This window comes from Triticum dicoccoides, chromosome 7B, assembly GCF_002162155.2.
Source record: "Triticum dicoccoides isolate Atlit2015 ecotype Zavitan chromosome 7B, WEW_v2.0, whole genome shotgun sequence".
NCBI classification, from domain to species: Eukaryota; Viridiplantae; Streptophyta; class Magnoliopsida; order Poales; family Poaceae; genus Triticum; species Triticum dicoccoides.
Genome location: NC_041393.1, coordinates 337,165,870 through 337,179,019, shown reverse-complemented (window position 1 = coordinate 337,179,019; position 13,150 = coordinate 337,165,870).

Sequence of the window (13,150 nt, the reverse complement as noted above, 5' to 3'; positions counted from 1 at the left end):
TGGGGTTTTTATGGCAAGTCGGAAGCTCAAATAGTACTTTCAAGGCCATCCCATTACAGTGGTCAGTTCAGCTCCTTTGGGCGATATAATTCAGAACAGGGAGGCGACTGGCCGGGTTGCAAAGTGGGCAATTGAGCTTGGCTTGCACGAATTGAAGTATATGCCTCGGACATCAATCAAGTCATAGGCACTTGTTGACTTCATCAATGATTGGACCAAGTTACAAGCACCAGAGGACAAACTGGATAATACATATTGGACCATTCACTTTGATGGATCCAGGCAATTGGAGGTGATAAAATTTGTTATGTTCTCCGCTTAATGTTTCCTTGTACTAACAATGCAGCTGAGTATGAGGCCTTACTCCACGGTCTCCGGGTGGCTAAGGAAATGAACTTGAGCCGGGTTCACAGTTTTGGAGATTCTGATCTGGTGGCTCAGCAAGTTTCTGGTACTTGGGATTCAAAGGACCCACTAATGGCGGCTTACAGATGCGAGGTGGATGTTGTGGCAGGTCATTTGAAGGGTTATCAGGTGGAGCACATTGACCGGCGCAAAAACGAGGCAGCAGATGCTTTAAGCCGGCTGGGATCTTAGCGTAAACCGGTACCACCCAATACCTTTTTAGATATCTTGCATAACCCGTCCGTTAAGTTGCCTACAGAGGAGGATTTAGCTGTTCCTGATCCGGAGGCCCAATTGGTGGCCGCTTTACACACTACTCCTCATTGGGCGGTTCCATATTTGGCGTATTTAAACCGGGGCGAGTTACCAGATGATGAGGTTTTCGCTAGACAGATAATCCGGCGTTCCAAGTCCATGGTTATTCACAATGGCGAGTTACACCGTTGCAATGTTTCAGGCGTTTTTCAATGTTGTATTTCCCCTGAAGAAGGACAAGAGATTCTACGTGAAATCCATGAAGGAGATTGTGGTCACCATGCCGGTTCAAAATCCCTGGTGGCTAAAGCTTTTCGTCATGGGTTCTATTGGTTCACAGCTCATGTTGATGCGGAGGATATGGTAAAGCGGTGTGACGCTTGTCAGAAATTTTCATGTCGAGCTCATGTTCCGGCTCAGGACCTACGGATGATCCCTATCACTTGGCCGTTTGCCACTTGGGGGCTTGATATGGTGGGACCTTTTAAGCGCTCCCAGGATAAGAAGACCCACCTGTTGGTGGCGGTTGACAAGTTCACTAAATGGGTTGAAGCGGAGCCTGTCAGCAAGTGTGATGCAGCCACGTCGGTTCAATTTCTCAAAAAGATCATTTTACGTTTTGGGTTTCCACACAGCATCATCACAGATAATGGCACAAACCTTTCTAAAGGTGAGATGGAGGAGTTCTGCCAATGAGAGCACATCGGGCTTGATGTAGCGTCCGTGGCTCATCCCTAGTCCAATGGTCAAGCTGAGAGGGCGAATCAAGAGATCTTGAAGGGTATTAAGCCCAGGCTATGGTTCCTTTGAAGCGGACGCCGGTTTGTTGGGTGGAAGAGTTACCATTTGTGTTATGAAGTATAAACACCACCCCAAACCGATCCACGGGTTATACACCTTTCTTCATGGTTTACGGGGCTGAGGCTGTCCTCCCAAGTGATATTCATCATGACTCGCCCCAGGTTGCCAATTATGTTGAAGCGGACAGTGAGCAAGCGCGTCAAGAGGCGTTGGACCTGTTAGATGAGAAACGGTACATGGCTTTGGCTCGGTCGGCGGTTTATCAACAAGACCTGCGGCGTTATCACAGCCGCCGGGTTAAAACACGAACCTTTCAAGAAGGCGACTTAGTGCTTAGGCTCATTCAGGATCAGACCGATATGCACAAGTTATCCCCACCTTGGTTAGGACCCTTTGTGGTCAGCAAAAATCTGCACAACGGATCTTACTACCTCATTGACATTCGAGAAGACTCACGCAGTTCTGAGGAGGAGACCCGGCGGCCATGGAACATAGCTCTCCTTCGGCCTTATTACACCTGAGCCATAGGCTTTCCTTATGTACATATTATGACAATGTATATATTATAACCAATATAATAAACCGGCATCCTTGCTACAAGCAGGGCCTCTGCCGTTCTTCCAATATTTCTTGGTTACAAGAGGGCTTCTGCTCTCAAAGCGATGACTCAACTTGTCCATTAAACCGGCTATCATGCCACAATACAGCTTGGGAGCTTCACACCCAAGGGGCCAAAGAGAGTCTGGATGTTATACACAACTCAAACATAGACACCCATTGAGCACAGCTCACAAAGTTACTTGGGGGCTCTTTTGTGCAAAAGCCACAAAGAGTTTGAAAGGACCCTTGTAATTGGGTATCGACCCACGGCTTGGAAGCCTAGTGTATTCACCTAAAACCCCGGGTTAACCTGCCTTCATCAAGTAATCCACTCCTATCCAGGTAATCCTGGCACAACCCGCCGAACGTTTGACAAGTCAATCTTATACAGACCCTGAACTTGGCAAAGTTAAAACGATGATTGGTTAGTTGGAGGCCCATCTTAAAAGGCTTTGCAAAATGGTTTAACTCAGTGGCCTGGCAGCCCATGAAAAGCCTCGAATTTGGGCCTGGCAGCCCTTGAAAAGCCTTGACTACATGGTTTCTTGTTTGCTTTTCTTGCTAAGTTTTCACCTTTTTTGAATTTATCTTAAACTGGTGTTCTTTGACCCGGTGCGGCTTTTCAGTCATATTGTTAACCCGGTGTTTGTTAACCCGGCGTGGCTTTCAGCTATAAGTTGTCAGACCATCTCATCAAACCGGTGTTTGTTAACCCAACATGGCTTTGACTATATGTCGCCCGTATGATCATCTGGTGTTCATTATAACCCGACATGACTTATTCATCCTACTATTATAGGGTAAGGGTCTTAATACCTCAAAATTTGGGCTTCCACCCTTATTAAGTGATTCCATATCACAGGTATGAGTTACTTCATATTTATTCCGCTTTGGTTATTAGCCAGGCTTTATCTTGGGCACTATGACCCGTCCAGCGGTAAACCGCCATGACAGCTTTTCCACATGCAGACACAGGGATTGCATAAATATTATAAAGATATATAAGCCAGCATTGAAATCGGCATGGCGGATCAAGCAAAGTATATCAAAGTGCACGCTGGCAGCAGATCAAAGTATTTTCACTAGCCTATTACAAGGCGCTTCAAGGCCCAAAAAATGGATTTGTTTCTTCCCACAGATCAAAGTTCATAACACATCAATCAGATTGCCGGATCAGGGTTCATCACCATGTTGACGTGATGTTGATGGATCATCTGGCGTCGGTTCAGCCTCCTCTTCTTCATCCAGTAGCTGGAAGTCAGTGGTGGTCCAGTCAATCCGGGTTAATGCCTGAAAGACAGCCTCTTCACTTATAAGTTCAGCCGGATCAACATCAGGGGCGTAAGTGTGCTTACGGATTGGCGGGATAAGATTTTGCACTTCTGGTATGACAGTGTCAACCCGTTTGTTGTTGGCATCGTAGAAGGACCGGTGAACCGTCAAGTTAGCTTCTTCTGCCAGTTGACTCGCCAGAGGGCACATCTCCCTTGTCACAGCTTTGAGGGCTTCATTGTCAAACTCTGCCCAGTTCTCTTGTTCACTGGGGAAGCCCTTGGCAATATCCACTGGATCAAGGTCAGCTATCCATGCTTTGGCTCGGGTAAGTGCCAACAAAGCGCCGGCCTTGACAGCAGATCGATTCATCTCTTCTATTTGTGGCGGTGTTACGGATAACTTTGCTAGAGTATCCTTGATGAAAGTACGGGCCGGATTGTTGTATGAAGCTGCACAGATAACCCGTTGGGCACCGGTATATAGTTGTTCAATCAGAGTGTAAGCTGCCTTCAGCTTCATCCGCATATCAGAGCCCAGATGAGCAATGCGGCTACCTACAACGGTTTAAGAATTTCATGTTAAATCGGAAAATTACCAACATGGTCATTCAAGAAGTCTTGTCAAAATTACTTACCAAAGACTGTAGAAGTCATTACGTTCACTTGGTGCTTCAACCCAGTTAGCTCTTCCGCCGCCGGTTTAAGAGCTGATTCGACGTCTTCCGCTCGCTTCAGCAATGCATTTTTCTCCGTCTCCCAGTTGGCACGCTCCGTCTGGAACCCTTCTTTGAGTTGCTCCATGGCTGCCAAAGCGGTTTTCAGTTCCTCTTTTGTCTTGGACGTTTCTGTTTGTTGGGTTTTGAGGTTCTCTTGAAGATCGGCGATTTGAGTGCCTTGGCGGTTTATATCAGCCTGTTACAGACAGAGGAGGAGCATATAAATATTGTCAAAGTCCCAAGCATATAACCAGTTATACTCTTGGCACTTGGGGGCTAATGCGGATTTCTTCTTTACTACTAATTGTTTAAAGTCCCAATGATCAATACAAGTTTTAATCTTGGCACTTGGGGGTTAATGTGTGTTTGATCCAAAAACAATACACAAGGAAAGTCAACAAGGTACAGTATGGAAGATAAAAGTCCAAGTTTGTCTTCACAAGACAAACCGGCCCTTGGGGGCTATGAGGTCAAAGTGTTCTTTTTCTTTAAAGACCCGGTTTACCTTTAAAGAGATAAACCGACCCTTGGGGGCTACAATACAGTGAATGTACAGAAATAAGATGGTGTTTGGAAGATTACCTCATAACGTTCCTTCATCAGATTCACCAAACCAGTTCCGGATTCCTGAACCAGCTTTACACCAACATCGTCAGAGGGACCGCTGGTCTTGGCTTTCTTGCTCAATCGAGCCTTAGCACTGCAACATCAAAATAAAGATCTGTATGATAAACCGATGCATGAAGAAGCAGATTGAAAAGCAATATACTTACCCAGCGACGGTCTTGAGGGGAGGCAGCTATGTGGTTGATGAACCGCCAGACGAGTTAGAAGACGCCTGGTAATTCAGATCAGACAGATTAAGTGGGTATTGGAAAAAACCCTTCAAAGGATAACGTTTTTCGGGAGAGCAAGTAACCTCTGGACGACGCTTCTGAGTTGGTGTATCCGGTAAACCGAAAGAGGTGACTTGCTGGCCACTGTGTCGGGTTGTGCGGCGCCCTTCAGGTTGTTGTTTTTTAAAGAAAATTTTGGATCCAAATAATCAAGAGGGTGAGAGCGTTTCACTTTCTAAACTGCACGGCGAAATCTTTGAACCGGCACAAGATCTGAACCGGAGGAAAGAGAGATTACCTCAACATGGTCCGCACGGCTGACCTCTGCATCATCCTGATGATACTCATTGTTAATAAGATGTATGAAAAATAATCCAAGGGAGTCAAGTTCTACCTCTTGATCCAACTCTTCATCATCTTCGGGCGGATCAGTAGCTTCGCCAGTTTTCTTCTTGGCTGCTTTCTTGACAGCTTTACTCTTGGCACGTGAGCTCTTGTCGGTTTCTCTGAAGCCTTCTTTTTCCAAAAGGAGCTGTTGGCATGGAAAGTCAAACAAAGGATTATTAGAACAATGTTAAAGCGGAGGCGGATCAAGAAAATACAAGGTTAAAATACTTACTACTGGCGGTTTGTTGGCGGCGTAAAAAGAGCCAGCCCGGTTTGACTGCATATGGCGATGGGTTCGTCTAACATCTTGTTTACTGATTCGGTGACTTCGTCATCGGTCACCTCTATCTCAGTAAACCGTTGAGGATCGTTGGAGTTGCCGGTATACTCATGCATTAATCCAGAGCGGCGACTTAAGGGCAGGATGTGCCATTTAACCCAGCATCGAACAAGATCAACGCATGTTAATCCATTGGCCATGAGAGCCCGGAGCTTGGCGAGTTGAGGGGCATAAGTTTGCCTCTCTTTGGAAGTTAATCGTCGAGGTAACGGGTGGCCATTGCTAAGCCGATGAGGGCGGTAACCCGGCAAGGGATTCTCTTCAGCAGAGGCAGTGTTTTGACAGTAAAACCAAGTTTGGTTCCAGTCTTTAGGATGACTGTGGTGTGATGCATGTGGGAAATCAACCTCCTTCCTCTTCTGGATTGATACCCCGCCAAGTTCTGTGTTAGGGCCATCAGAAAACTCGGTTCGGCGGTTTAAGTGGAAGAAGTCCCAGAACAGCTCGACAGATGGTTCTTCTTGAAGGTAAACTTTCACAAAATACTTGAAAGTTGCATATGTTTGACACGGAATTCGGTCCAATGTCTTGTGGATGGAGTTGAAAGCTGGCAAGGACATCCCGGAATTTTTTTGAACCGGGAGGGCTGAAGCCCCGGTCTAAGTGCTGCATAAAAATGATGACTTCTCCATCCTAAGGCTCAGGAGGGCACTCAGGGCCAGGAACTGGCCAGTGAAGGACATTCTTTGAAGCTAAAGTGCCTGTCACTACATATCCATTGATCCGCGTTTCCGTAATCTGGGACGGAACCCAGTTGCAAGCAGCGAATTGTTTGGTCATCTTGAAACAGCAAACTGTAAAGGTAAAATGAAGGACGATTTATGACGGACGGTTCAAGAGTATTAATTGGTGTCAAACCAGAAAATCTGATCAAGGCATATGTGTGAGATAAACCGGAAACTGCTATTCAGATCAAAATGGCGGTTTAAAGCGAGGGCTAATGATAGGTGGCGGATTACCGACATCTAAAAGTTTAAACCGCCCTTTGGCAAAGGAGACAAAGATGAAAATTTGCAAAGTGTTGACAGAAACAGGTTCCACACAATGATGAAATTTATTTGGATCTACCATGCTTCAGTAAAGAAAAATTACTGTGACTTATAATGGCGATAAGCAGGACAGAGAAGGTCGTGTGCTCTACAGAAGAAAGGGAAGATCTACTAGTATTAAAAATGTATGCGGAGTAACTACCGCACGAGATCTACACTACTATTGGATCAAAGCAACCACGGCAGAAGGAAAAACGAAGAACTGTACAGACGAACTCGTGAACCCTAGCATAGATCTAAAGATGCGGGAAAGAGAATACTTACCACTACAGATCTACGGCGGAGGGATGCGGCGAACTCTGGTCCGTTTCAGGTTGATGCAACAGCCTTTGTCGATGCACTTCTCAAGGGTCGAGGGCGGCGGCGGAGCTTCAGACCTTGGGCGTCACGAGGAAGAAGAAGGTACAGAAGGGGAAGAGAGAAAAGGACCCTCAGGCTTTATTTATAAGGAGAAAAGGATAAAGGGCAGGTGCAAGAATCGAGGAGCCTGAAGTGGCAGAGAGGGCGCGCCTGTCGCCTTGATTTTCTGGATACCATTAATGAAGGGATTCTTTTTAATCTTTTTATACAGATATGATGTCATGAGGGGCCGTTGCTATGTCCAGAGGATGACGTCACGATGGTTTAACAAGGTTTACAGGAGAAGACAACATGGCGGTTTACGAGAATATAAGGAGATGTTTACAAGATTTATTTAAGTAGTGAAGACTGACATGAACATGTTCAAATCAATCTGGGGCCTAATGTTGGGGATATGACTACTAAGTGTAAACCGGCCGTGTGGGACCGGTTCACCCTTGACTATGCTGAAGCCCATGAAGATCCAGAAGATGGCGCTTTACTAATGAAGCTTAGAGGCCCGGAGCCCAAAGGCGGATTAGGGCCCATAGTGGTAAACCGCCATGACTATGTAACTTGTAATGTAAGTTAGGAAAGGAGAGACCGAGCCGGACACTTTGTATGAGTCGGCCTCGGGGCTCTGTAGACCGGCCGAGCGTCAACCTATGTATATAAAGGGACGACCCGGCAGCGGTTCAGGGACAAGGGACGGCAACTCGAGACTCAGGCAAGCATATTTGCTCACTGGTCATCGAAACCCAATCAATCCGATCACAACTAGACGTAGGCTTTTACCTTTCTTGAAGGGGCCAAACTAGTATAAACTCCCGTGTCCCTTGTCCGGTTTAACCCCTTCAAGCTAACCCATTGCGATGGCTCCATGACTAAGTCCTTTCATGAGGACATCTGACGTGTTAATTCCACGACAACCAGCACTCGATGCAGCTCGCTCCCAGCTACGCATAGATGCCCTCCTCCGCCCGTTCGGTCGCCGGAGTGCGAAATCCGCACCCTCCGTCGTGTTCGATCATCGCTGGCGGCTAAACGCCAGCGATTTGACCCAGTTTGAACAGGGATTTGACCCCCCTGGGTCACTGGCATGTGGGCCTTGCCCTTTGGTCAAACCTAGTTTAGTAATTTAACTAACCTTAATTAGTTAGTTAACTAAGTGCGACACTGACCAGTGGGTCCCACTGGTCAGGTTTGACCTGGACCACACAGTTGACCTGCTGACGCAGTGCTGACGCAGTGCTGACGCAATGCTGATGCAGTAATGGATTTTTCTAGATTTATTCCTATTCAGGAAATTCTAGAAAATAGTGCTAACTTCTAAAAATCATGGAAATTAATGTGTAACTCCAAATGCAAAGATTTATATATGAAAAATAATCAGAAAAATCTAATCTATCCATCTATACTGGTTTCATGCATGTTTAAACAACTTAACCCTGCTGTTTAGTGCAAAACATGATAACGCACTATTTAAGTTCATAAGATGAGTTTGGGGTTGAACCTTTGGTTCAAAATGGCTTAAACCCATCTGGTTGTAGTTGCATTAGCCCAACACACTCATTTTGCCATGTCATATGCATGCATCATATTGTTGCATATTGTCGTGTATTGATTGTGTTACTGGTATGATTCTCTGTGGTAGGTTCTGCTCCTGAGGATTACCGTGATTATCAAACTGAAGGACTGTACCCGTCTACCAATCTGCCAATTTGATCATATTGATAAAATCCCACATTCTCGCTCCTGCTCTCATTTATTGCATTTAAGACAACAACGTTTCAAACTGCTGTGTGCTGCGGTAGTTGAACCCATTTCCTCTACATGACCTGTCATTGCCACAGTAAGTAGATGAAACCCACTAGCATGTGTAGGAGTTGTTTGAGCCATGTTTGTGTTTCCTACCTTGCTATGCCTGATATGCTTAGAGTCTTGTCAGGTCTGGTTCATCTGGGTTATGGGCTAGAGTGAAATGATTATGTCGGGGATGAGAGTGAAGTGTTGAACATGATTTGGTAAAGGTATCGATGAGAGGCCATGTAAGAGTACATGGTGGGTTGTTTCATTGGAACCGATCCTAAGAACTGAGATCTGTATGTGTGATTAAGAATCAGCTACTACCATGCATTGGGCCCTGAAATATGACCCCGCTCGACTTATTAACCACCCTTGTCCTCTGTCCAGGAGTTGCAAGGTGTTTGTAGTATAATGGAGGCCGTGCACAGCGCTGACCCTTGGGGTGGGCTGTGATGCGGTAGGTACGTGGCCGGGTATGCCGGGCGCCCGTTTGGTGTCTCGAAACCCTGTACACATCATTCGGGGCCGTATGTGGAAACCTTGGTCGGACTCCCTACGGATGGAACCTGAATAGGCGATAAACCTGGACTAGGGATTTGTGTGGTTAGTCAGGTCGTGGTCTACACCCATGTCGACTTTCGCTTGAAGTCTGCCGAGCACATGTCATGTGCAGATGATAAGTGGTGGAAACATCTATGAAGAAGTACACCCCTGCAGGGTTAACATCATCTATTCGAATAGCCGTGTTCGTGGTAAAGGACCACTTGGTTGCCTGTATAGTTCATAGACAAGTAAATGGAAACTACTAAAAGCCTCAAGACAAGTGTGAGTTTCATGGATGGCCCTTCCGTAGGATGACGGAAGAGGATCTACGGTAGTGTATTGTTGTGGTGAGTAGTGGACTCGTGTGCGCAAAACATTTACAAGATGCTGCCTCGTAGGATAGTTTAGCCAAGAGTCAAGCTGGCTTGCTACAATAAACTCCACTATCCCTTTGTTGATAATGTGCATATATGTAGGATCTGATGTAAGTCTTGCTGAGTACCTTTGTACTCATGTTTGCTTAATTATTGTTGCAGAAGAGAATGTCGCCCCTTCTGAAGGGTTTTATGTAGACCTCGACGTTGATGACTAGCTTGATGCCGAGGTGGTGATCCTGAGTATGTGAAGGACCCTTGTAGATAGATAGGCTTCCTCAAGCCTTTTTGCTTTCTAGTTGTGTGTACTCAGACAAGTTGCTTCCGCTTGTGCTTGTATGCTTGTATGACTTGAATGTCGGGTCGTGTGACCCCTATCTGTATGAATGATATGTATGGCTCTCTGGAGCCTTTTAAATAAAGTATTTAAGTTGTAGAGTTTTGTTGTGATGCCATGTTGTATTTGCACATATCGAGCATATTGTGTGTATGATTTGAAATGCTTGGTATGTGTGAGATTTTACAACCTAGTTGTTTATCCTTGGTAGCCTCTCTTACTGGGAAATGTCTCCTAGTGCTTCCACAGAGCCTTGGTAGCTTGCTACTGCTCCGGAACACTTAGGCTGGCCATCATGTGTCCTTCTTCGTTCATGTGTCTGTCCCTTTGGGGAAATGTCACGCGGTGTTCCTTTAAGTCCATGTACCTTGCTGCAACTTGGGTTCAATACGTTGTTGATCGACACATTCATTGCTAGGTCATGTATGCCTGTCCCTGTAAGTTAGCGCCACTTTGGGTTCACGACTAGTCATGTCAGCCCGGGTTCTTAGTCATATGGATGCTAACGACACTATCATATACGTGATCCAAAAGACACAAACGGTCCTGGGCTAGGTAAGGTGGCACCCGTTGGAATACCGTGCTTGAGGCCGCAAAGTGATATGATGTGTTACATGCTAGATCGGTGTGACTTAGAATCGGGGTCCTGACAGCATTGGCATTAGAGCCGAACTGCCTGTAGGTTCTTCAATCCAAACTGGTCGATGTCGAGTCTAGAAATGCTTTAGTTATATGTAGGGGAATTGATTGTGGGATGGAACGTAAGGCTCTTTTTACTTCTTTACCTCATGACATTCTGATCTGAGTCAGTCCATTCTTTCCACGGGGGTTAAAGACTAGGATCTCATCTTTCTATCAGGTTCACGTGTTACTAATTCGTAGACTCTTATAGGATTGTTGGTTACAAGCCGCAGTCCAGTTCTACTACTTCAGTATGTTGTTAGTTGGACCCAGAACCTTGATATGATGTTGTTGAGTGACTATGCAATCCTTTGCAAAATCTCTCAAAATCCTTTTGAGCATTTATCGCCATTATGATGTCCGATTTCTACTAGAAATTCTAATGCCTTCACATTATGTCGTGTTTTAAATGGCTTCGCGCACCACACATCAGGTGGTACGTCTGAATCGGTGCATTGATGTGCCCGATCACACGGCCATGCTGGTCTGTGTGATGACAAAGACATGCTATTGATGGTATCCAGAATATACCATTGAAGAGCAGTATCAAGATTTTAATCAGAGTCAGTACATATGCACAGTGAGGATATTTCCTTCCTACCCCGGAGCTACCGATCCCCTTCACTGGTCTTACAGGCTGGGAGTTACCATGGAGATGTCCGTCCAGGATGCTGCTTACTCCATGATAACTATCATTCGAGCTAGGCATGCGTCACTTCAGAACACCGAGTTCTGCTATCTGCCAGCAGCACTTACTGGTCAGGAGGGTTATTACACTGGTCTTTACGCTGACACTACTCATGAGGAGCCGCGCCTTCAGACCACCACGGAGATGTTGGAGGGAAGGAACCATGAGGCCCGTGCCCTCCGGACTCGAGCAGACCACTGGGCCACTCTAACACGCCTTGCACCCACCGTGCAGACTGGTTATCTTGATATGTGGGGTTTGTATCCCGTATGCACTTGTCTGCCAGCTCGTATGGACTATCCTGATGTTGGAGGCATCACACCTCCACGTGGGCGTCGTCTACCACCATTCGTGGGACCAAGGCCTCATCCATGTCCTTATGGTCCATAGGCCCCACAAGACCGGGAGTTTCCAGATCTGCATGTTCCACTTCCAGGCTACGCGGGTAATCTTTATGAGGATTACTACACAGACGGGAGACGACTGAGCTAGATCATGGCACTAGTAGTATTGTAGTAGTTGTATCTCCACAGTCCTGCGTGTCTTGTGGAATATGACTTAGTGTGTACTGAATTCCGGAGGCGTAGATAAATAATGTATAGGATCTTGGAATGCCTGTGATGAGATGTAATCTTTCTTTCACCGCAGTTGTACTTCAACTTGGGCTTGTACCGAACTATGTACGGTGTGTATGACCAACGGTATATATATGCCAGTTTCTGTATTACCATGTCATACAGATGACCATCTCTGCATTCCGTGTCATCCATTATATTCTGCACTCCTATGTCAGATTATCGCCATCCTTGTCTAAGCTGTTGTTTTCTTTTCCTAGGATGGTCAACACCCGAAGCACCCCTGCTACCCAGGAGCAGGGTGAAGCCAGTGGGGCTAGGGATGGGAATCTGCCTCATCCACCTTCCTTGGCTGAGGTCATGTTGGAGGCTGAAAGGAACAAACGTGAGACCAATCGACTGCTGGAACGCATTGAGCAGAACACTGCACATCACCAGAGGAACGACTTGGTGTCTCTCAATGACTTCATCAAGCTATACCCACCAACCTTCCATCCTTCCGTCGAGCCTCTCGATGCGGATGATTGGCTCCACAGCATCACCCATAAGCTACATTCTGCACACGTAGCCGAAGCTGACAAGGTCACTTACGCTGCTTATCATCTTGAAGGCCCCGCTAGTCTTTGGTGGGAAAACTATGAGGCCATGCGCCCAGCTGGCCAGGATACCACTTGGGCAGATTTCAGCAAGGCTTTTCATGAGCACCACATCCCGGAAGGTCTTATGGATCGTAAGAGGGAAGAGTTTTGCAACTTCACCCAGGACAGGCTAACCATGGATGCATACAGCAGAGAGTTTGGAAACCTAGCACGCTATGCACCTGAAGAAGTGTCCACCGACGCCAAGAAGCAGGCAAGGTTCCGCAAGGGACTGAGCCCCAAGCTTCGCCGTGATCTTCGTCTGCATGAATGCACCTCCTTCCGAAAGCTAGTGAACAAGGCTATCAGTGCTGAGACAGGTCAGACTGACTTTGAAGCTACATGCAAGCATGCCCGTGACACTGGTTCCTTATCCGGCTCTGGCTCTCAGAAGTGCTGGGTGTGGGTGCCAAACACAGCTCTGCCACCCAGGTCACTCCGAGGCCATCCTATCAGACGCCTCGTCCAACCCAGCAGTATGCACCGCCTAAGGCTTATGGTGGATC